This window comes from Hordeum vulgare, chromosome 7H, assembly GCF_904849725.1.
Source record: "Hordeum vulgare subsp. vulgare chromosome 7H, MorexV3_pseudomolecules_assembly, whole genome shotgun sequence".
Classification (NCBI taxonomy): Eukaryota; Viridiplantae; Streptophyta; class Magnoliopsida; order Poales; family Poaceae; genus Hordeum; species Hordeum vulgare.
The window spans coordinates 609,821,796-609,842,997 of NC_058524.1; the positions used below are offsets into that span (position 1 = coordinate 609,821,796).

Sequence of the window (21,202 nt, forward strand, 5' to 3'; positions counted from 1 at the left end):
CTAGGTGCAAGATGGACAAGGAGAAAGGAGGAAATAATAGAGGAGCCTTCTCCCGGAAGCCATCCAGGAGGTGCTCTCTTGCCTATAAAAGGAGGAGTCTTGCTAGCTACGAAGAAAGACACCAGACGAAGAAGAACCAGCCACAGATAGAGCAAAGAGCTGCAACTCAGCTAGCAAGCTCGTTGCTCACCAGTAGTAGTAGTAGTACTTCTTCATCGTGTAATAAGAGCTACAATATTGAGAGCATTTGTAAGCTCGCGAAGGTAGTTAGAGGGTAATTTCTTTTACCCTTGTGTAAACCTTTCGAGGGTTTCCGACAGGGAAAACCATATGTAAGTTATGTTGTGGAAATTATGTAGTTTCGTGTTTTCACTTGGTATTTTTATTTATGAATTTATGGGACGAGTTCCTATGCTAGGATCCTATAGAAGAAAACTCTGCCGGTACTTCTTGTGTAGCCTATTATGGCATTTGAATGAGAATCTTATTGTCGTAGAGAAGTGTTCCCTTCGGGTGGAACTGCCTGGAAAGACGATATGAATTTAATCCATAAATTTGCAACTAAAAACATCTAGCGAACGAACTTAGCTACATCTAAAACAACATAATCATAAATATGGTGAGTACTGAATAGGATATTACACCACTTAGTACACCTCAGTCGTCTTGTTGGCCTCGACAGCCCCTCAAAGATCCTGAAAAATAAACAAAATAATATAAAAAATATACGGGATTATTAATATTATTTATAATTAATCTAAACTATGTTAGGTTATAAATTCAGTTTTTAATGTTCATATATGTGATTACGTATACGAGTTATTAAAATAAATACGGTTTTATTTATTTTATTTTTATATTATTTTTAATACGAACTGTTTTATATTATTTTGCTTATTTTGCAGGATCTTTGAAGGGCTATCGAGGCCAACAAGACGACTGAGGTGTACGCACTGGTGTAATATCCTACTCAGTACTCATCATATTTATCATTATGTTGTTTTAGATGTAGCTAAGTTCGTTCACTTGATGTTTTTAGTTGCAAATTTATGGAGTAAATTCCTATCGTCTTCCCAGGAAGTTCCACCCGAAGGGAACACTTCTGTACGGCCATAAGGTTCTCTTTCAAATGCCATAATAGGCTACACACAGAACTACCGGCAGAGTTTTTTCCTATAGGATCCCTAGCATAAGAGCTCGTTCCATAAATCCATAAATAAAAATATCAAGTGAAAACACAAAACAACATCATTTCCATAACATAATTTACATATGGTATTCCCTTTCGGGAACCCCCGAAAGGTTTACACAAGGGTAAAAGAAATTACCTTCTAACTATCTTCGCGAGCATACAAATGCTCTCAATATTGTAGCTCTTATTACACGACGAAGAAATACTACTACTACTAATACTAATACTACTGCTGAGCAACGAGCTTGCTAGCTGAGTTGCAGCTCTCTCCTCTATCTGTGGCTTATTCTTTTCCGTCTGGTGTCTCTCTTCGCAGCAAGACTCCTCCTTTTATAGGCAAGAGAGCAACTCTTGGACGGCTTTCGGGAGAAGGCTCCTCTATTATTCCCTTATTCTTACGCATTGTCCATCATGCACATAGTTTTTAGGCCTTCTAGGCTTTATAGGCTTTGTAGCCATTATAGACCTTCTTTTTAGGACTTTGAGTGCATGTTGGAACGGTTTGCACACCGTGTTTTGGCTGCCAATGGAGGTGACAATGTCTCCTTTTTTGATTTTCTTCTTCGTCATTATTTTGTCTTGGACTTTAATCTTCAGAAATATTACAATCGCTGGGTATGCATGTGCACGTACACTGCCTGCTGGTATATGTACGTGAACATACTTGGCAAACATGCACATATGTTTGCATTGGCTATTGATATGCGTACGCGTACATGCTATAATTTTTTTAGCGGGGTCTTCACTGCCCATATAATTTGCATTTCATATCAATATACACTAAGATTCTAGATTCCTATCAGTATTCGGTCGGTGTATAGGTCCTCCGCGCCCGAATAATATATGGGACGGGAAGACCCCCCCTCCTCCTCAAAAAAATTGCAGCATGTATATCAGCAGGCAGTGTACGGGCACATGCATACCCAAAGATTGTAATATTTCTGAAGATTAAAGTCCAAGACAAAATCATGAGATGAAGAAAATCAAAAAAGAAGACAATGCCACCTTCATTTGCAGCCAAGACACGGTGTGCAAACCCCTCCAAAATGCACTCAATACCCTAGAAAGAAGGGATATAATGGCTACAAAGCTTATAAAACCTAGAAGGCCTAAAAACTAGGTGCATGATGGACAAGAAGAAAGAATGAGGAAATAATAGAGGAGCCTTCTCCCGGAAGCCATCGAAGAGGTGCTCTCTTGCCTATAAAAGGAGGAGTCTTGCTGCGAAGAGAGACACCTGACGGAGAAGAACCAGCCACAGACAGAGCAGAGAGCTGCAACTCAGCTAGCAAGCCCGTTGCTCAGCAGTAGTAGTAGTAGTAGTATTAGTAGTAGTAGTACTTCTTCATCGTGTAATAAGAGCTACAATATTGAGAGCATTTGTAAGCTCGCGAAGGTAGTTAGAAGGTAATTTCTTTTACCCTTGTGTAAACCATTCGGAAAACATATGTAAATTATGTTGTGGAAATGATGTCGTTTCGTGTTTTCACTTGGTATTTTTATTTATGAATTTATGTGACGATTTCTTATGCTAGGGACCCTATAAGAGAAAACTTTGCTGGTAGTTCTGTGTGTAGCCTATTATGGCATTTGAATGAGAACCTTATGGTGGTAGAGAAGTGTTGCTTTAGAATGGAACTGCGTGGAAAGACAATAGGAATTTTATCCATTTGCAACTTAAAACATCAAGTGAACAAACTTTGCTACATCTAAAACAACATAACGATAAATATAATGAGTACTTAGTAGGATATTACACCACTGCGTACACCTCAGTCGTCTTGTTGGCCTCGACAGCCCCTCAAAGTTCCTGGAAAATAAGCAAAATAATATAAAAAATATCCGAGATTATTTAAATTATTTATAATTAAACAAAACTATATTAGGTTATAAATACAGATTTTAATGTTAATACATGTGATTACGTATACGAGTTATAAAAGTAAATGCGATTTTATTTATTTTCTTTTTATATGATTTTTAATACGAAGGGTTTTATATTATTTTGCTTATTTTGTTGGATCTTTGAGGGGCTGTCAAGGCCAACAAGATGACTGAGGTGTACACAGTGGTGTAATATCCTAGTCAGTACTCACCATATTTATCGTTTTGTTGTTTTAGATGTAGCTAAGTTCGTTTACTTGATGTTTTTAGTTGCAAATTCATGGAGTAAATTTCTATCGTCTTCCCATGGAGTTCCATCCGAAGGGAACACTTCTCTACGGCCATAAGGTTCTCATTCAAATGCCATATTAGGCTACACAGAGAACTACCGACAGAGTTTTCTCCTATAGGATCCCTAGCATAAGAACTCGTCCCATAAATCCATAAATAAAAATACCAAGTGAAAACACGAAACTACATCATTTCCATAACATAATTTACATATGGTTTTCCCTTTCGGGAACCCCCGGAAGGTTTACACGAGGGTAAAATAAATTAACTTCTGACTACCTTCGCGAGCTTACAAATGCTCTCAATATTGTAGCTCTTAATACACGATGAGGAAATACTACTAGTACTACTACTACTACTACTACTACTACTACTACTACTATTGAGAACGAGCTTGCTAGCTGAGTTGCAGCTCTCTGGTCTATTTGTGGTTGGTTCTTCTCCGTCTGGTGTCTCTCTTCGCAGCAAGACTCCTCCTTTTATAGGCAAGCGAGCACCTCTTGGATGGCTTCCAGGAGAAGGCTCCTCTACTATTTCCTCTTTTTTTCTCCTTTTCGATCATGGACCTAGTTTTTAGACGTACTAGGCTTTATAGGCTTTGTAGCCATTATAGCCCTTCTTTCTAGTGTATTGATTGCATGTTGGAAGAGTTTGCACACTGTGTCTTGGCTGCCAATGGAGGTGGCATTGTCTTCTTTTTTTATTTTATTCTTTGTAATGATTTTGTCTTGGACTTTAATCTTCAGAAATATACAATCTTTGGGTATGCATGTGCCTGTACACTGCCTGCTGATATGTGTACGTGAGCATACTTGGCTGCAAACATGCAAAAATGTGTGCATTTGCTATTCATATGCGTACGCATACATGCTACAATTGTTTTTTGAGGGGGTCTTCCCTGCCCATATAATTGATATTTCATATCGATATACACTAAGATTCTAGATTCCTATCAGTATTCGGTCGGTGTATAGGTCCTCCGCGCCCGAATAATATATGGGCAGGGAAGACCCCTCTCGAAAAAAATTGCAGCATGTACGCGTAGGCATATCAATAGCCAATGCACACATATGTGCATGTTTGCAGTCAAGTATACCCGCGTACACATATAAGGAGGCAGTGTACGGGCATATGCATACCCAAAGAGTATAATATTTCTGAAGATTAAAGTCCAAGACAAAATCACGACGATGAAAGAAATCAAAAAAGATGACAATGCCACCTCCATTTGCAGCCAAGACACGGTCTGCAAACCCCTCTAACATGCACTCAATAGCCTAGAAAGAAGGGCTATAATGGCTACAAAGCCTATAAAGACTAGAAGGGCTAAAAACTAGGTGCAAGATGCACAAGGAGAAAGGAGGAAATAATAGAGGAGCCTTCTCCCGGAAGCCATCCAAGAGGTGCTCTCTTGCCTATAAAAGGAGGAGTCTTGCTAGCTGCGAAGAAAGACATCAAGCGAAGAATAACCATCCACAGATAGAGCAAAGAGCTGCAACTCAGCTAGCAAGCTCGTTGCTCACCAGTAGTAGTAGTAGTCGTGGTGGTGGTAGTACTTCTTCATCGTGTAATAAGAGCTACAATATTTAGAGCATTTGTAAGCTCGCGAAGGTAGTTAGAAGGTAATTTCTTTTACCCTTGTGTAAACCTTTCGAGGGTTTCCGGCAGGGAAAACCATATGTAAATTATGTTGTGAAAATTATGTAGTTTCGTGTTTTCACTTGGTATTTTTATTTATGAATTTATGAGACGAGTTCTTATGCTAGGGATCCTATAGTAGAAAACTCTGCCGGTACTTCTTTGTGTAGCCTATTATGGCATTTGAATGAGAATCTTATTGTCGTAGAGAAGTGTTCCCTTCGGGTGGAACTGCCTGGAAAGACGATAGGAATTTAGTCCATAAATTTGCAACTAAAAACATCAAGCGAACGAACTTAGCTACATCTAAAACAACGTAATGATAAATATGGTGAGTCCTGAATAGGATATTACACCACTTCGTACACCTCAGTCGTCTTGTTGGCCTCGACAGCCCCTCAAAGATCCTGAAAAATAAACAAAATAGTATAAAAAATATACGGGATTATTAATATTATTTATAATTAATCTAAACTATGTTAGGTTATAAATTCAGTTTTTAATGTTCATATATGTGATTACGTATACGAGTTATTAAAATAAATACGGTTTTATTTATTTTATTTTTATATTATTTTTAATACGAACTGTTTTATATTATTTTGCTTATTTTGCAGGATCTTTGAAGGGCTATCGAGGCCAACAAGACGACTGAGGTGTACGCAGTGGTGTAATATCCTACTCAGTACTCATCATATTTATCATTATGTTGTTTTAGATGTAGCTAAGTTCGTTCACTTGATGTTTTTAGTTGCAAATTTATGGAGTAAATTCCTATCGTCTTCCCAGGAAGTTCCACCCGAAGGGAACACTTCTGTACGGCCATAAGATTCTCTTTCAAATGCCATAATAGGCTACACACAGAACTACCGGCAGAGTTTTTTCCTATAGGATCCCTAGCATAAGAGCTCGTTCCATAAATCCATAAATAAAAATACCAAGTGAAAACACAAAACAACATCATTTCCATAACATAATTTACATATGGTATTCCCTTTCGGGAACCCCCGAAAAGTTTACACAAGGGTAAAAGAAATTACATTCTAACTATCTTCGCGAGCATACAAATGCTCTCAATATTGTAGCTCTTATTACACGACGAAGAAATACTACTACTACTAATACTAATACTACTGCTGAGCAACGAGCTTGCTAGCTGAGTTGCAGCTCTCTGCTCTATCTGTGGCTTATTCTTCTCCGTCTGGTGTCTCTCTTCGCAGCAAGACTCCTCCTTTTATAGGCAAGAGAGCACCTCTTGGACGGCTTTCGGAAGAACACTCCTCTATTATTCCCTTATTCTTACTCATTGTCCATCATGCACCTAGTTTTTAGGCCTTCTAGGCTTTATAGGCTTTGTAGCCATTATAGACCTTCTTTCTAGGACATTGAGTGCATGTTGGAACGGTTTGCACACAGTGTTTTGGCTGTCAATGGAGGTGACAATGTCTCCTTTTTTGATTTTCTTCTTCGTCATTATTTTGTCTCGGACTTTAATCTTCAGAAATATTACAATCGTTGGGTATGCATGTGCACGTACACTGCCTGCTGTTATATGTACGTGGACATATTTGGCAAACAAGCACATATGTTTGCATTGGCTATTGATATGCGTACGCGTACATGCTATAATTTTTTTAGCGGGGTCTTCACTGCCCATATAATTTGCATTTCATATCAATATACACTAAGATTCTAGATTCCTATCAGTATTCGGTCGGTGTATAGGTCCTCCGCGCCCGAATAATATATGGGTCGGGAAGACCCCCCCCCCCTCCTCCTCAAAAAAATTGCAGCATGTATATGAGCAGGCAGTGTATGGGCACATGCATACCCAAAGATTGTAACATTTCTGAAGATTAAAGTCCAAGACAAAATCATGAGATGAAGAAAATCAAAAAAGAAGACAATGCCACCTCCATTTGCAGCCAAGACACGGTGTGCAAACCCCTCCAAAATGCACTTAATACCCTAGAAAGAAGGGATATAATGGCTACAAAGCTTATAAAACCTAGAAGGCCTAAAAACTAGGTGCATGATGGACAAGGAGAAAGAATGAGGAAATAATAGAGGAGCCTTCTCCCGGAAGCCATCGAAGAGGTGCTCTCTTGCTTCTAAAAGGAGGAGTCTTGCTGCGAAGAGAGACACCAGACGGAGAAGAACCAACCATAGACAGAGCAGAGAGCTGCAACTCAGCTAGCAAGCTCGTTGCTCAGCAGTAGTAGTAGTAGTATTATTAGTAGTAGTAGTACTTCTTCATCGTGTAATAAGAGCTACAATATTGAGAGCATTTGTAAGCTCGCGAAGGTAGTTAGAAGGTAATTTCTTTTACCCTTGTGTAAACCATTCGGAAAACATATGTAAATTATGTTGTGGAAATGATGTCGTTTCGTGTTTTCACTTGGTATTTTTATTTATGAATTTATGGGACGATTTCTTATGCTAGGGACCCTATAAGAGAAAACTTTGCTGGTCGTTCTGTGTGTAGCCTATTATGGCATTTGAATGAGAACCTTATGGTGGTAGAGAAGTGTTGCTTTAGAATGGAACTGCGTGGAAAGACAATAGGAATTTAATCCATTTGCAACTTAAAATATCAAGTGAACGAACTTTGCTACATCTAAAACAACATAACGATAAATATAGTGAGTACTTAGTACGATATTACACCACTGCGTACACCTCAGTCGTCTTGTTGGCCTCGACAGCCCCTCAAAGATCCTGAAAAATAAACAAAATAGTATAAAAAATATACGGGATTATTAATATTATTTATAATTAATCTAAACTATGTTAGGTTATAAATTCAGTTTTTAATGTTCATATATGTGATTACGTATACGAGTTATTAAAATAAATACGGTTTTATTTATTTTATTTTTATATTATTTTTAATACGAACTGTTTTATATTATTTTGCTTATTTTGCAGGATCTTTGAAGGGCTATCGAGGCCAACAAGACGACTCAGGTGTACGCAGTGGTGTAATATCCTACTAACTACTCATCATATTTATCATTATGTTGTTTTAGATTGTAGCTAAGTTCGTTCACTTGATGTTTTTAGTTGCAAATTTATGAAGTAAATTCCTATCGTCTTCCCAGGAAGTTCCACCCGAAGGGAACACTTCTGTACGGCCATAAGGTTCTCTTTCAAATGCCATAATAGGCTACACACAGAACTACCGGCAGAGTTTTTTCCTATAGGATCCCTAGCATAAGAGCTCGTTCCATAAATCCATAAATAAAAATATCAAGTGAAAACACAAAACTACATCATTTCCATAACATAATTTACATATGGTATTCCCTTTCGGGAACCCCCGAAAGGTTTACACAAGGGTAAAAGAAATTACATTCTAACTATCTTCGCGAGCATACAAATGCTCTCAATATTGTAGCTCTTATTACACGACGAAGAAATACTACTACTAATAATACTAATACTACTGCTGAGCAACGAGCTTGCTAGCTGAGTTGCAGCTCTCTGCTCTATCTGTGGCTTATTCTTCTCCGTCTGGTGTCTCTCTTCGCAGCAAGACTCCTCCTTTTATAGGCAAGAGAGCACCTCTTGAACGGCTTTCGGAAGAAGACTCCTCTATTATTCCCTTATTCTTACTCATTGTCCATCATGCACCTAGTTTTTAGGCCTTCTAGGCTTTATAGGCTTTGTAGCCATTATAGACCTTCTTTCTAGGACATTGAGTGCATGTTGGAACGGTTTGCACACAGTGTTTTGGCTGCCAATGGAGGTGACAATGTCTCCTTTTTTGATTTTCTTCTTCGTCATTATTTTGTCTTGGACTTTAATCTTCAGAAATATTACAATCGTTGGGTATGCATGTGCACGTACACTGCCTGCTGGTATATGTACGTGGACATACTTGGCAAACATGCACATATGTTTGCATTGGCTATTGATATGCGTACGCGTACATGCTATAATTTTTTTTAGCGGGGTCTTCACTGCCCATATAATTTGCATTTCATATCAATATACACTAAGATTCTAGATTCCTATCAGTATTCGGTCGGTGTATAGGTCCTCCGCGCCCGAATAATATATGGGTCGGGAAGACCCCCCGCCCCCTCCTCAAAAAAATTGCAGCATGTATATCAGCAGGCAGTGTACGGGCACATGCATACCCAAAGATTGTAATATTTCTGAAGATTAAAGTCCAAGACAAAATCATGAGATGAAGAAAATCAAAAAAGAAGACAATGCCACCTCCATTTGCAGCCAAGACACGGTGTGCAAACCCCTCCAAAATGCACTCAATACCCTAGAAAGAAGGGATATAATGGCTACAAAGCTTATAAAACCTAGAAGGCCTAAAAACTAGGTGCATGATGGACAAGGAGAAAGAATGAGGAAATAATAGAGGAGCTTCTCCCGGAAGCCATCGAAGAGGTGCTCTCTTGCCTATAAAAGAAGGAGTCTTGCTGCGAAGAGAGACACCAGACGGAGAAGAACCAGCCATAGACAGAGCAGAGAGCTGCAACTCAGCTAGCAAGCTCGTTGCTCAGCAGTAGTAGTAGTAGTATTAGTAGTAGTAGTACTTCTTCATCGTGTAATAAGAGCTACAATATTGAGAGCATTTGTAAACTCGCGAAGGTAGTGAGAAGGTAATTACATTTCTTTTACCCTTGTGTAAACCATTCGGAAAACATATGTAAATTATGTTATGGAAATGATGTCGTTTCGTGTTTTCACTTGGTATTTTTATTTATGAATTTATGGGACGATTTCTTATGCTAGGGACCCTATAAGAGAAAACTTTGCTGATAGTTCTGTGTGTAGCCTATTATGGCATTTGAATGAGAACCTTATGGTGGTAGAGAAGTGTTGCTTTAGAATGGAACTGCGTGGAAAGACAATATGATTTTAATCCATTTGCAACTTAAAACATCAAGTGAACGAACTTTGCTACATCTAAAACAACATAACGATAAATATATTGAGTATTTAGTAGGATATTACACCACTGCGTACACCTCGGTCGTCTTGTTGGCCTCGACAGCCCCTCAAATTTCCTAGAAAATAAGCAAAATAATATAAAAAATATCCGGGATTATTTAAATTATTTATAATTAAACTAAACTATATTAGGTTATAAATACAGATTTTAATGTTAATACATGTGATTACGTATACGAGTTATAAAAGTAAATACGATTTTATTTATTTTCTTTTTATATTATTTTCAATACGAAGGGTTTTATATTATTTTGCTTATTTTGCAGGATCTTTGAGGGGCTGTCGAGGCCAATAAGATGACTGAGGTGTACACAGTGGTGTAATATCCTAATCAGTACTCACCATATTTATCATTTTGTTGTTTTAGATGTAGCTAAGTTCGTTTACTTGATGTTTTTAGTTACAAATTCATGGAGTAAATTTCTATCGTCTTCCCATGGAGTTCCATCCGAAGGGAACACTTCTCTACGGCCATAAGGTTCTCATTCAAATGCCATATTAGGCTACACAGAGAACTACCGACAGAGTTTTCTCCTATAGGATCCCTAGCATAAGAACTCGTCCCATAAATCCATAAATAAAAATACCAAGTGAAAACACGAAACTACATCATTTCCACAACATAATTTACATATGGTTTTCCCTTTCGGGAACCCCCGGAAGGTTTACACGAGGGTAAAATAAATTAACTTCTGACTACCTTCGCGAGCTTACAAATGCTCTCAATATTGTAGCTCTTAATACACGATGAGAAAATAGTACTACTACTACTACTACTACTACTACTACTACTACTACTACTACTGAGAACGAGCTTGCTAGCTGAGTTGCAGCTCTCTGGTCTATTTGTGGTTGGTTCTTCTCCGTCTGGTGTCTCTCTTCGCAGCAAGGCTCCTCCTTTTATAGGCAAGCGACCACCTCTTGGATGGCTTCCAGGAGAAGGCTCCTCTACTATTTCCTCTTTTTTTCTCCTTTTCGATCATGGACCTAGTTTTTAGGCGTACTAGGCTTTATAGGCTTTGTAGCCATTATAGCCCTTCTTTCTAGGGTATTGATTGCATGTTGGAAGAGTTTGCACACTGTGTCTTGGCTGCCAATTGAGGTGGCATTGTCTTCTTTTTTTATTTTATTCTTTGTAATGATTTTGTCTTGTACTTTAATCTTCAGAAATATACAATCTTTGGGTATGCATGTGCCCGTACACTGCCTGCTGATATGTGTTCGTGAGCATACCTGGCTGCAAACATGCAAAAATGTGTGCATTGGCTATTCATATGCGTACGCATACATGCTACAATTGTTTTTTGAGGGGGTCTTCCCTGCCCATATAATTGATATTTCATATCGATATACACTAAGATTCTAGATTCCTATCAGTATTCGGTCGGTGTATAGGTCCTCCGGGCCTGAATAATATATGGGCAGGGCAGACCCCTCTCGAAAAAAATTGCTGCATGTATGCGTAGGCATATCAATAGCCAATGTACACATATGTGCATGTTTGCAGTCAAGTATACCCGCGTACACATATAAGGAGGCAGTGTACGGGCATATGCATACCCAAAGAGTGTAATATTTCTGAAGATTAAAGTCCAAGACAAAATCACGACGATGAAGGAAATCAAAAAAGATTACAATGCCACCTCCATTTGCAGCCAAGACACGGTGTGCAAACCCCTCCAACATGCACTCAATAGCCTAGAAAGAAGGGCTATAATGATAACAAAGCCTATAAAGACTAGAAGGCCTAAAAACTAGGTGCAAGATGGACAAGGAGAAAGGAGGAAATAATAGAGGAGCCTTCTCCCGGAAGCCATCCAAGAGGTGCTCTCTTGCCTATAAAAGGAGGAGTCTTGCTAGCTGCGAAGATAGACATCAGGCGAAGAATAACCATCCACAGATAGAGCAAAGAGCTGCAACTCAGCTAGCAAGCTCGTTGCTCACTAGTAGTAGTAGTAGTCGTGGTGGTGGTAGTACTTCTTCATCGTGTAATAAGAGCTACAATATTGAGAGCATTTGTAAGCTCGCGAAGGTAGTTAGATGGTAATTTCTTTTACCCTTGTGTAAACCTTTCGAGGGTTTCCGGCAGAGAAAACCATATGTAAATTATGTTGTGAAAATTATGTAGTTTCGTGTTTTCACTTGGTATTTTTATTTATGAATTTATGGGACGAGTTCTTATGCTAGGGATCCTATAGTAGAAAACTCTGCCGGTACTTCTTTGTGTAGCCTATTATGGCATTTGAATGAGAATCTTATTGTCGTAGACAAGTGTTCCCTTCGGGTTGAACTGCCTGGAAAGACGATAGGAATTTAGTCCATAAATTTGCAACTAAAAACATCAAGCGAACGAACTTAGCTACATCTAAAACAACATAATGATAAATATGGTGAGTACTGAATAGGATATTACACCACTTCGTACACCTCAGTCGTCTTGTTGGCCTCGACAGCCCCTCAAAGATCCTGAAAAATAAACAAAATAGTATAAAAAATATACGGGATTATTAATATTATTTATAATTAATCTAAACTATGTTAGGTTATAAATTCAGTTTTTAATGTTCATATATGTGATTACGTATACGAGTTATTAAAATAAATACGGTTTTATTTATTTTATTTTTATATTATTTTTAATACGAACTGTTTTATATTATTTTGCTTATTTTGCAGGATCTTTGAAGGGCTATCGAGGCCAACAAGACGACTCAGGTGTACGCAGTGGTGTAATATCCTACTAACTACTCATCATATTTATCATTATGTTGTTTTAGATTGTAGCTAAGTTCGTTCACTTGATGTTTTTAGTTGCAAATTTATGGAGTAAATTCCTATCGTCTTCCCAGGAAGTTCCACCCGAAGGGAACACTTCTGTACGGCCATAAGGTTCTCTTTCAAATGCCATAATAGGCTACACACAGAACTACCGGCAGAGTTTTTTCCTATAGGATCCCTAGCATAAGAGCTCGTTCCATAAATCCATAAATAAAAATACCAAGTGAAAACACAAAACTACATCATTTCCATAACATAATTTACATATGGTATTCCCTTTCGGGAACCCCGAAAGGTTTACACAAGGGTAAAAGAAATTACCTTCTAACTATCTTCGCGAGCATACAAATGCTCTCAATATTGTAGCTCTTATTACACGACGAAGAAATACTACTACTACTACTAATACTAATACTACTGCTGAGCAACGAGCTTGCTAGCTGAGTTGCAGCTCTCTGCTCTATCTGTGGCTTATTCTTCTCCCTCTGGTGTCTCTCTTCGCAGCAAGACTCTTCCTTTTATAGGCAAGAGAGCACCTCTTGGACGGCTTTCGGGAGAAGGCTCCTCTATTATTTCCTTTTTCTTACTCATTGTCCATCATGCACATAGTTTTTAGGCCTTCTAGGCTTTATAGGCTTTGTAGCCATTATAGACCTTCTTTATAGGATATTGAGTGCATGTTGGAATGGTTTGCACACAGTGTTTTGGCTGCCAATGGAGGTGACAATGTCTCCTTTTTTGATTTTCTTCTTCGTCATTATTTTGTCTTGGACTTTAATCTTCAGAAATATTACAATCGTTGGGTATGCATGTGCACGTACACTGCCTGCTAGTATATGTACGTGGACATACTTGGCAAACATGCACATATGTTTGCATTGGCTATTGATATGCGTACGCGTACATGCAATAAAAAATTTTAGCGGGGTCTTCACTGCCCATATAATTTGCATTTCATATCAATATACACTAAGATTGTAGATTCCTATCAGTATTCGGTAGGTGTATAGGTCCTCCGCGCCCGAATAATATATGGGACGGGAAGACCCCCCCCCCCTCCTCCTCAAAAAAATTGCAGCATGTATATCAGCACGCAGTGTACGGGCACATGCATACCCAAAGATTGTAACATTTCTGAAGATTAAAGTCCAAGACAAAATCATGAGATGAAGAAAATCAAAAAAGAAGACAATGCCACCTCCATTTGCAGCCAAGACACGGTGTGCAAACCCCTCCAAAATGCACTTAATACCCTAAAAAGAAGGGATATAATGGCTACAATGCTTATAAAACCTAGAAGGCCTAAAAACTAGGTGCATGATGGACAAGGAGAAAGAATGAGGAAATAATAGAGGAGCCTTCTCCCGGAAGCCATCGAAGAGGTGCTCTCTTGCCTATAAAAGGAGGAGTCTTGCTGCGAAGAGAGACACCAGACGGAGAAGAGCCAACCATAGACAGAGCAGAGAGCTGCAACTCAGCTAGCAAGCTCGTTGCTCAGCAGTAGTAGTAGTAGTAGTATTAGTAGTAGTAGTACTTCTTCATCGTGTAATAAGAGCTACAATATTCAGAGCATTTGTAAGCTCGCGAAGGTAGTAAGAAGGTAATTTCTTTTACCCTTGTGTAAACCATTCGGAAAACATATGTAAATTATGTTGTGGAAATGATGTCGTTTCGTGTTTTCACTTGGTATTTTTATTTATGAATTTATGGGACGATTTCTTATGCTAGGGACCCTATAAGAGAAAACCTTGCTGGTCGTTCTGTGTGTAGCCTATTATGGCATTTGAATGAGAACCTTATGGTGGTAGAGAAGTGTTGCTTTAGAATGGAACTGCGTGGAAAGACAATAGGAATTTAATCCATTTGCAACTTAAAACATCAAGTGAACGAACTTTGCTACATCTAAAACAACATAACGATAAATATAGTGAGTACTTAGTAGGATATTACACCACTGCGTACACCTCAGTCGTCTTGTTGGCCTCGACAATCCCTCAAAGTTCCTGGAAAATAAGCAAAATAATATAAAAATATCCGGGATTATTTAAATTATTTATAATTAAACTAAACTATATTAGGTCATAAATACAGATTTTAATGTTAATACATGTGATTACGTATACGAGTTATAAAAGTAAATACGATTTTATTTATTTTCTTTTTATATTATTTTCAATACGAAGGGTTTTATATTATTTTGCTTATTTTGCAGGATCTTTGAGGGGTTGTCGAGGCCAATAAGATGACTGAGGTGTACACAGTGGTGTAATATCTTAATCAGTACTCACCATATTTATCATTTTGTTGTTTTAAATGTAGCTAAGTTCATTTTCTTGATGTTTTTAGTTGCAAATTCATGGAGTAAATTTCTATCGTCTTCCTATGCAGTTCCATCCGAAGGGAACACTTCTCTATGGCCATAAGGTTCTCATTCAAATGCCATATTAGGCTACACAGAGAACTACCGACAGAGTTTTCTCCTATAGGATCCCTAGCATAAGAACTCGTCCCATAAATCCATAAATAAAAATACCAAGTGAAAACACTAAACTACATCATTTCCACAACATAATTTACATATGGTTTTCCCTTTCGGGAACCCCCGGAAGGTTTACACGAGGGTAAAATAAATTAACTTCTGACTACCTTCGCGAGCTTACAAATTCTCTCACTATTGTAGCTCTTAATACACGATGAGGAAATACTACTACTACTACTACTACTACTACTACTACTACTACTACTACTACTACTACTACTACTACTACTACTACTACTACTACTACTACTACTACTACTACTACTACTGAGAACGACCTTGCTAGCTGAGTTGCAGCTCTCTGGTCTATTTGTGGTTGGTTCTTCTCCGTCTGGTGTCTCTCTTCGCAGCAAGGCTCCTCCTTTTATAGGCAAGCGACCACCTCTTGGATGGCTTCCAGGAGAAGGCTCCTCTACTATTTCCTCTTTTTTTCTCCTTTTCGATCATGGACCTAGTTTTTAGGCGTACTAGGCTTTATAGGCTTTGTAGCCATTATAGCCCTTCTTTCTAGGGTATTGATTGCATGTTGGAAGAGTTTGCACACTGTGTCTTGGCTGCCAATCGAGGTGGCATTGTCTTCTTTTTTTATTTTCTTCTTTGTAATGATTTTGTCTTGGACTTTAATCTTCAGAAATATACAATCTTTGGGTATGCATGTGCCCGTACACTGCCTGCTGATATGTGTACGTGAGCATACTTGGCTGCAAACATGCAAAAATGTGTGCATTGGCTATTCATATGCGTACGCATACATGCTACAATTGTTTTTTGAGGGGGTCTTCCCTGCCCATATAATTGATATTTCATATCGATATACACTAAGATTCTAGATTCCTATCAGTATTCGGTCGGTGTATAGGTCCTCCGCGCCCGAATAATATATGGGCAGGGAAGACCCCTCTCGAAAAAAATTGCAGCATGTATGCGTAGGCATATCAATAGCCAATGCACACATATGTGCATGTTTGCAGTCAAGTATACCCGCCTACACATATAAGGAGGCAGTGTACGGGCACATGCATACCCAAAGAGTGTAATATTTCTGAAGATTAAAGTCCAAGACAAAATCACGACGATGAAGGAAATCAAAAAAGATTACAATGCCACCTCCATTTGCAGCCAAGACACGGTGTGCAAACCCCTCCAACATGCACTCAATAGCCTAGAAAGAAGGGCTATAATGGCTACAAAGCCTATAAAAACTAGAAGGCCTAAAAACTAGGTGCAAGATGGACAAGGAGAAAGGAGGAAATAATAGAGGAGCCTTCTCCCGGAAGCCATCCAAGAGGTGCTCTCTTGCCTATAAAAGGAGGAGTCTTGCTAGCTGCGAAGAAAGACATCAGGCGAAGAATAACCATCCACAGATAGAGCAAAGAGCTGCAACTCAGCTAGCAAGCTCGTTGCTCACCAGTAGTAGTAGTAGTCGTGGTGGTGGTAGTACTTCTTCATCGTGTAATAAGAGCTACAATATTGAGAGCATTTGTAAGCTCGCGAAGGTAGTTAGAAGGTAATTTCTTTTACCCTTGTGTAAACCTTTCAAGGGTTTCCGGCAGGGAAAACCATATGTAATTTATGTTGTGAAAATTATGTAGTTTCGTGTTTTCACTTTATATTTTTATTTATGAATTTATGGGACGAGTTCTTATGCTAGGGATCCTATAGTAGAAAACTCTGCCGGTACTTCTTTGTGTAGCCTATTATGGCATTTGAATGAGAATCTTATTGTCGTAGACAAGTGTTCCCTTCGGGTTGAACTGCCTGTAAGACGATAGGAATTTAGTCCATAAATTTGCAACTAAAAACATCAAGCGAACGAACTTAGCTACATCTAAAACAACATAATGATAAATATGGTGAGTACTGAATAGGATATTACACCACTTCGTACACCTCAGTCGTCTTGTTGGCCTCGACAGCCCCTCAAAGATCCTGAAAAATAAACAAAATAATATAAAAAATATACAGGATTATTAATATTATTTATAATTAATCTAAACTATGTTAGGTTATAAATTCAGTTTTTAATGTTCATATATGTGATTACGTATACGAGTTATTAAAATAAATACGGTTTTATTTATTTTATTTTTATATTATTTTTAATACGAACTGTTTTATATTATTTTGCTTATTTTGCAGGATCTTTGAAGGGCTATCGAGGCCAACAAGACGACTGAGGTGTACGCAGTGGTGTAATATCCTACTCAGTACTCATCATATTTATCATTATGTTGTTTTAGATGTAGCTAAGTTCGTTCACTTGATGTTTTTAGTTGCAAATTTATGGAGTAAATTCCTATCGTCTTCCCAGGAAGTTCCACCCGAAGTGAACACTTCTGTACGGCCATAAGGTTCTCTTTCAAATGCCATAATAGGCTACACACAGAACTACCGGCAGAGTTTTTTCCTATAGGATCCCTAGCATAAGATCTCGTTCCATAAATCCATAAATAAAAATACCAAGTGAAAACACAAAACTACATCATTTCCATAACATAATTTACATATGGTATTCCCTTTCGGGAACCCCGAAAGGTTTACACAAGGGTAAAAGAAATTACCTTCTAACTATCTTCGCGAGCATACAAATGCTCTCAATATTGTAGCTCTTATTACACGACGAAGAAATACTACTACTACTACTACTAATACTAATACTACTGCTGAGCAACGAGCTTGCTAGCTGAGTTGCAGCTCTCTGCTCTATCTGTGGCTTATTCTTCTCCGTGTGGTGTCTCTCTTCGCAGCAAGACTCCTCCTTTTATAGGCAAGAGAGCACCTCTTGAACGGCTTTCGGGAGAAGGCTCCTCTATTATTTCTTTTTTCTTACTCATTGTCCATCATGCACATAGTTTTTAGGCCTTCTAGGCTTTATAGGCTTTGTAGCCATTATAGACCTTCTTTATAGGATATTGAGTGCATGTTGAAATGGTTTGCACATCGTGTTTTGGCTGCCAATGGAGGTGACAATGTCTCCTTTTTTGATTTTCTTCTTCGTCATTATTTTGTCTTGGACTTTAATCTTCAGAAATATTACAATCGTTGGGTATGCATGTGCACGTACACTGCCTGCTGGTATATGTACGTGGTCATACTTGGCAAACATGCACATATGTTTGCATTGGCTATTGATATGCGTACGCGTACATGGTATAATTTTTTTTAGTGGGGTCTTCACTGCCCATATAATTTGCATTTCATATCAATATACACTAAGATTCTAGATTCCTATCAGTATTCGGACGGTGTATAGGTCCTCCGCGCCCGAATAATATATGTGACGGGAAGACCCCCCCCCCCTCCTCAAAAACATTGGAGCATGTATATCAGCAGGCAGTGTACGGGCACATGCATACCCAAAGATTGTAACATTTCTGAAGATTAAAGTCCAAGACAAAATCATGAGATGAAGAAAATCAAAAAAGAAGACAATGCCACCTCCATTTGCAGCCAAGACACGGTGTGCAAACCCCTCCAAAATGCACTCAATACCCTAGAAAGAAGGGATATAATGGCTACAAAGCTTATAAAACCTAGAAGGCCTAAAAACTAGATGCATGATGGACAAGGAGAAAGCATGAGGAAATAATAGAGGAGCCTTCTCCCGGAAGCCATCGAAGAGGTGCTCTCTTGCTTATAAAAGGAGGAGTCTTGCTGCGAAGAGAGACACCAGACGGAGAAGAGCCAACCATAGACAGAGCAGAGAGCTGCAACTCAGCTAGCAAGCTCGTTGCTCAGCAGTAGTAGTAGTAGTAGTATTAGTAGTAGTAGTACTTCTTCATCGTGTAATAAGAGCTACAATATTGAGAGCATTTGTAAGCTCGCGAAGGTAGTTAGAAGGTAATTTCTTTTACCCTTGTGTAAACCATTCGGAAAACATATGTAAATTATGTTGTGGAAATGATGTCGTTTCGTGTTTTCACTTGGTATTTTTATTTATGAATTTATGGGACGATTTCTTATGCTAGGGACCCTATAAGAGAAAACTTTGCTAGTCGTTCTGTGTGTAGCCTATTATGGCATTTGAATGAGAACCTTATGGTGGTAGAGAAGTGTTGCTTTAGAATGGAACTGCGTGGAAAGACAATAGGAATTTAATCCATTTGCAACTTAAAACATCAAGTGAACAAACTTTGCTACATCTAAAACAACATAACGATAAATATAGTGAGTACTTAGTAAGATATTACACCATCGCGTAGACCTCAGTCGTCTTGTTGGCCTCGACAGCCCCTCAAAGTTCCTGGAAAATAAGCAAAATAATATAAAAAATATCCGGGATTATTTAAATTATTTATAATTAAACTAAACTATATTAGGTTATAAATACAGATTTTAATGTTAATACATGTGATTACGTATACGAGTTATAAAAGTAAATACGATTTTATTTATTTTCTTTTTATATTATTTTTAATACGAAGGGTTTTATATTATTTTGCTTATTTTGTTGGATCTGTGAGGGGCTGTCAAGGCCAACAAGATGACTGAGGTGTACACAGTGGTGTAATATCCTAGTCAGTACTCACCATATTTATCATTTTGTTGTTTTAGATGTAGCTAAGTTCGTTTACTTGATGTTTTTAGTTGCAAATTCATGGAGTAAATTTCTATCGTCTTGTCTTCCCATGCAGTTCCATCCGAAGGGAACACTTCTCTACGGCCATAAGGTTCTCATTCAAATGCCATATTAGGCTACACAGAGAACTACCGACAGAGTTTTCTCCTATAGGATCCCTAGCATAAGAACTCGTCCCATAAATCCAAAAATAAAAATACCAAGTGAAAACACGAAACTACATCATTTCCACAACATAATTTACATATGGTTTTCCCTTTCGGGAACCCCCGGAAGGTTTACACGAGGGTAAAATAAATTAACTTCTGACTACCTTCGCGAGCTTATAAATGCTCTCAATATTGTAGCTCTTAATACACGATGAGGAAATACTACTAGTACTACTACTACTACTACTACTACTACTACTACTACTACTACTACTACTACTACTACTACTACTACTGAGAACGAGCTTGCTAGCTCAGTTGCAGCTCTCTCGTCTATATGTGGTTGGTTCTTCTCCGTCTGGTGTCTCTCTTTGCAGCAAGACTCCTCCTTTTATAGGCAAGAGAGCACCTCTTGGATGGCGTCCAGGAGAAGGCTCCTCTACTATTTCCTCTTTTTTTCTCCTTTTCGATCATGGACCTAGTTTTTAGACGTACTAGGCTTTATAGGCTTTGTTGCCATTATAGCCCTTCTTTCTAGGGTATTGATTGCATGTTGGAAGAGTTTGCACACTGTGTCTTGGCTGCCAATGGAGGTGGCATTGTCTTCTTTTTTGATTTTCTTCTTCGTAATGATTTTGTCTTGGACTTTAATCTTCAGAAATATACAATCTTTGGGTATGCATGTGCCCGTACACTGCCTGCTGATATGTGTACGTGAGCATACTTGGCTGCAAACATGCAAAAATGTGTGCATTGGCTATTCATATGCGTACGCATACATGCTACAATTGGTTTTTGAGGGGGTCTTCCCTGCCCATATAATTGATATTTCATATCGATATACACTAAGATTCTAGATTCCTATCATTAGTCGGTCGGTGTATAGGTCCTCCGCGTCCGAATAATATATGGGCAGGGAAGACCCCTCTCGAAAAAAATTGAAGCATGTATGCGTAGGCATATCAATAGGCAATGCACACATATGTGCATGTTTGCAGTCAAGTATACCCGCGTACACATATCAGGAGGCAGTGTACGGGCACATGCATACCCAAAGAGTGTAATATTTCTGAAGATTAAAGTCCAAGACAAAATCACGACGATGAAGGAAATCAAAAAAGATGACAATGCCACCTCCATTTGCAGCCAAGACACGGTGTGCAAACCCCTCCAACATG

The 21,202-nt window shown here is 38.5% G+C and overlaps 4 long non-coding RNA genes across 4 annotated transcripts; 2 read left to right on the plus strand and 2 right to left on the minus strand.

The window, feature by feature from the left end:
* The first annotated feature begins 2,187 nt into the window (after positions 1 to 2,187).
* LOC123411779 lies at positions 2,188 to 5,940 on the plus strand. Its single transcript, XR_006613324.1, has 2 exons — positions 2,188 to 2,599; positions 5,623 to 5,940. It is a non-coding gene; the product is annotated as an uncharacterized LOC123411779 (long non-coding RNA).
* Positions 5,941 to 6,843: 903 nt separating this feature from the next.
* On the plus strand, positions 6,844 to 11,166 carry LOC123411241. The gene is made up of 2 exons (XR_006613212.1): positions 6,844 to 7,320; positions 10,246 to 11,166. It is a non-coding gene; the product is annotated as an uncharacterized LOC123411241 (long non-coding RNA).
* Positions 11,167 to 11,564: 398 nt separating this feature from the next.
* Positions 11,565 to 13,582, minus strand: LOC123411240. Its single transcript, XR_006613211.1, has 2 exons — positions 13,079 to 13,582; positions 11,565 to 12,445 (listed from the first exon to the last, which is right to left on the minus strand). It is a non-coding gene; the product is annotated as an uncharacterized LOC123411240 (long non-coding RNA).
* A 3,478-nt stretch (positions 13,583 to 17,060) lies between these two features.
* Positions 17,061 to 17,945, minus strand: LOC123411670. Its single transcript, XR_006613303.1, has 2 exons — positions 17,858 to 17,945; positions 17,061 to 17,225 (listed from the first exon to the last, which is right to left on the minus strand). It is a non-coding gene; the product is annotated as an uncharacterized LOC123411670 (long non-coding RNA).
* Between the last annotated feature and the right edge of the window lie 3,257 nt (positions 17,946 to 21,202).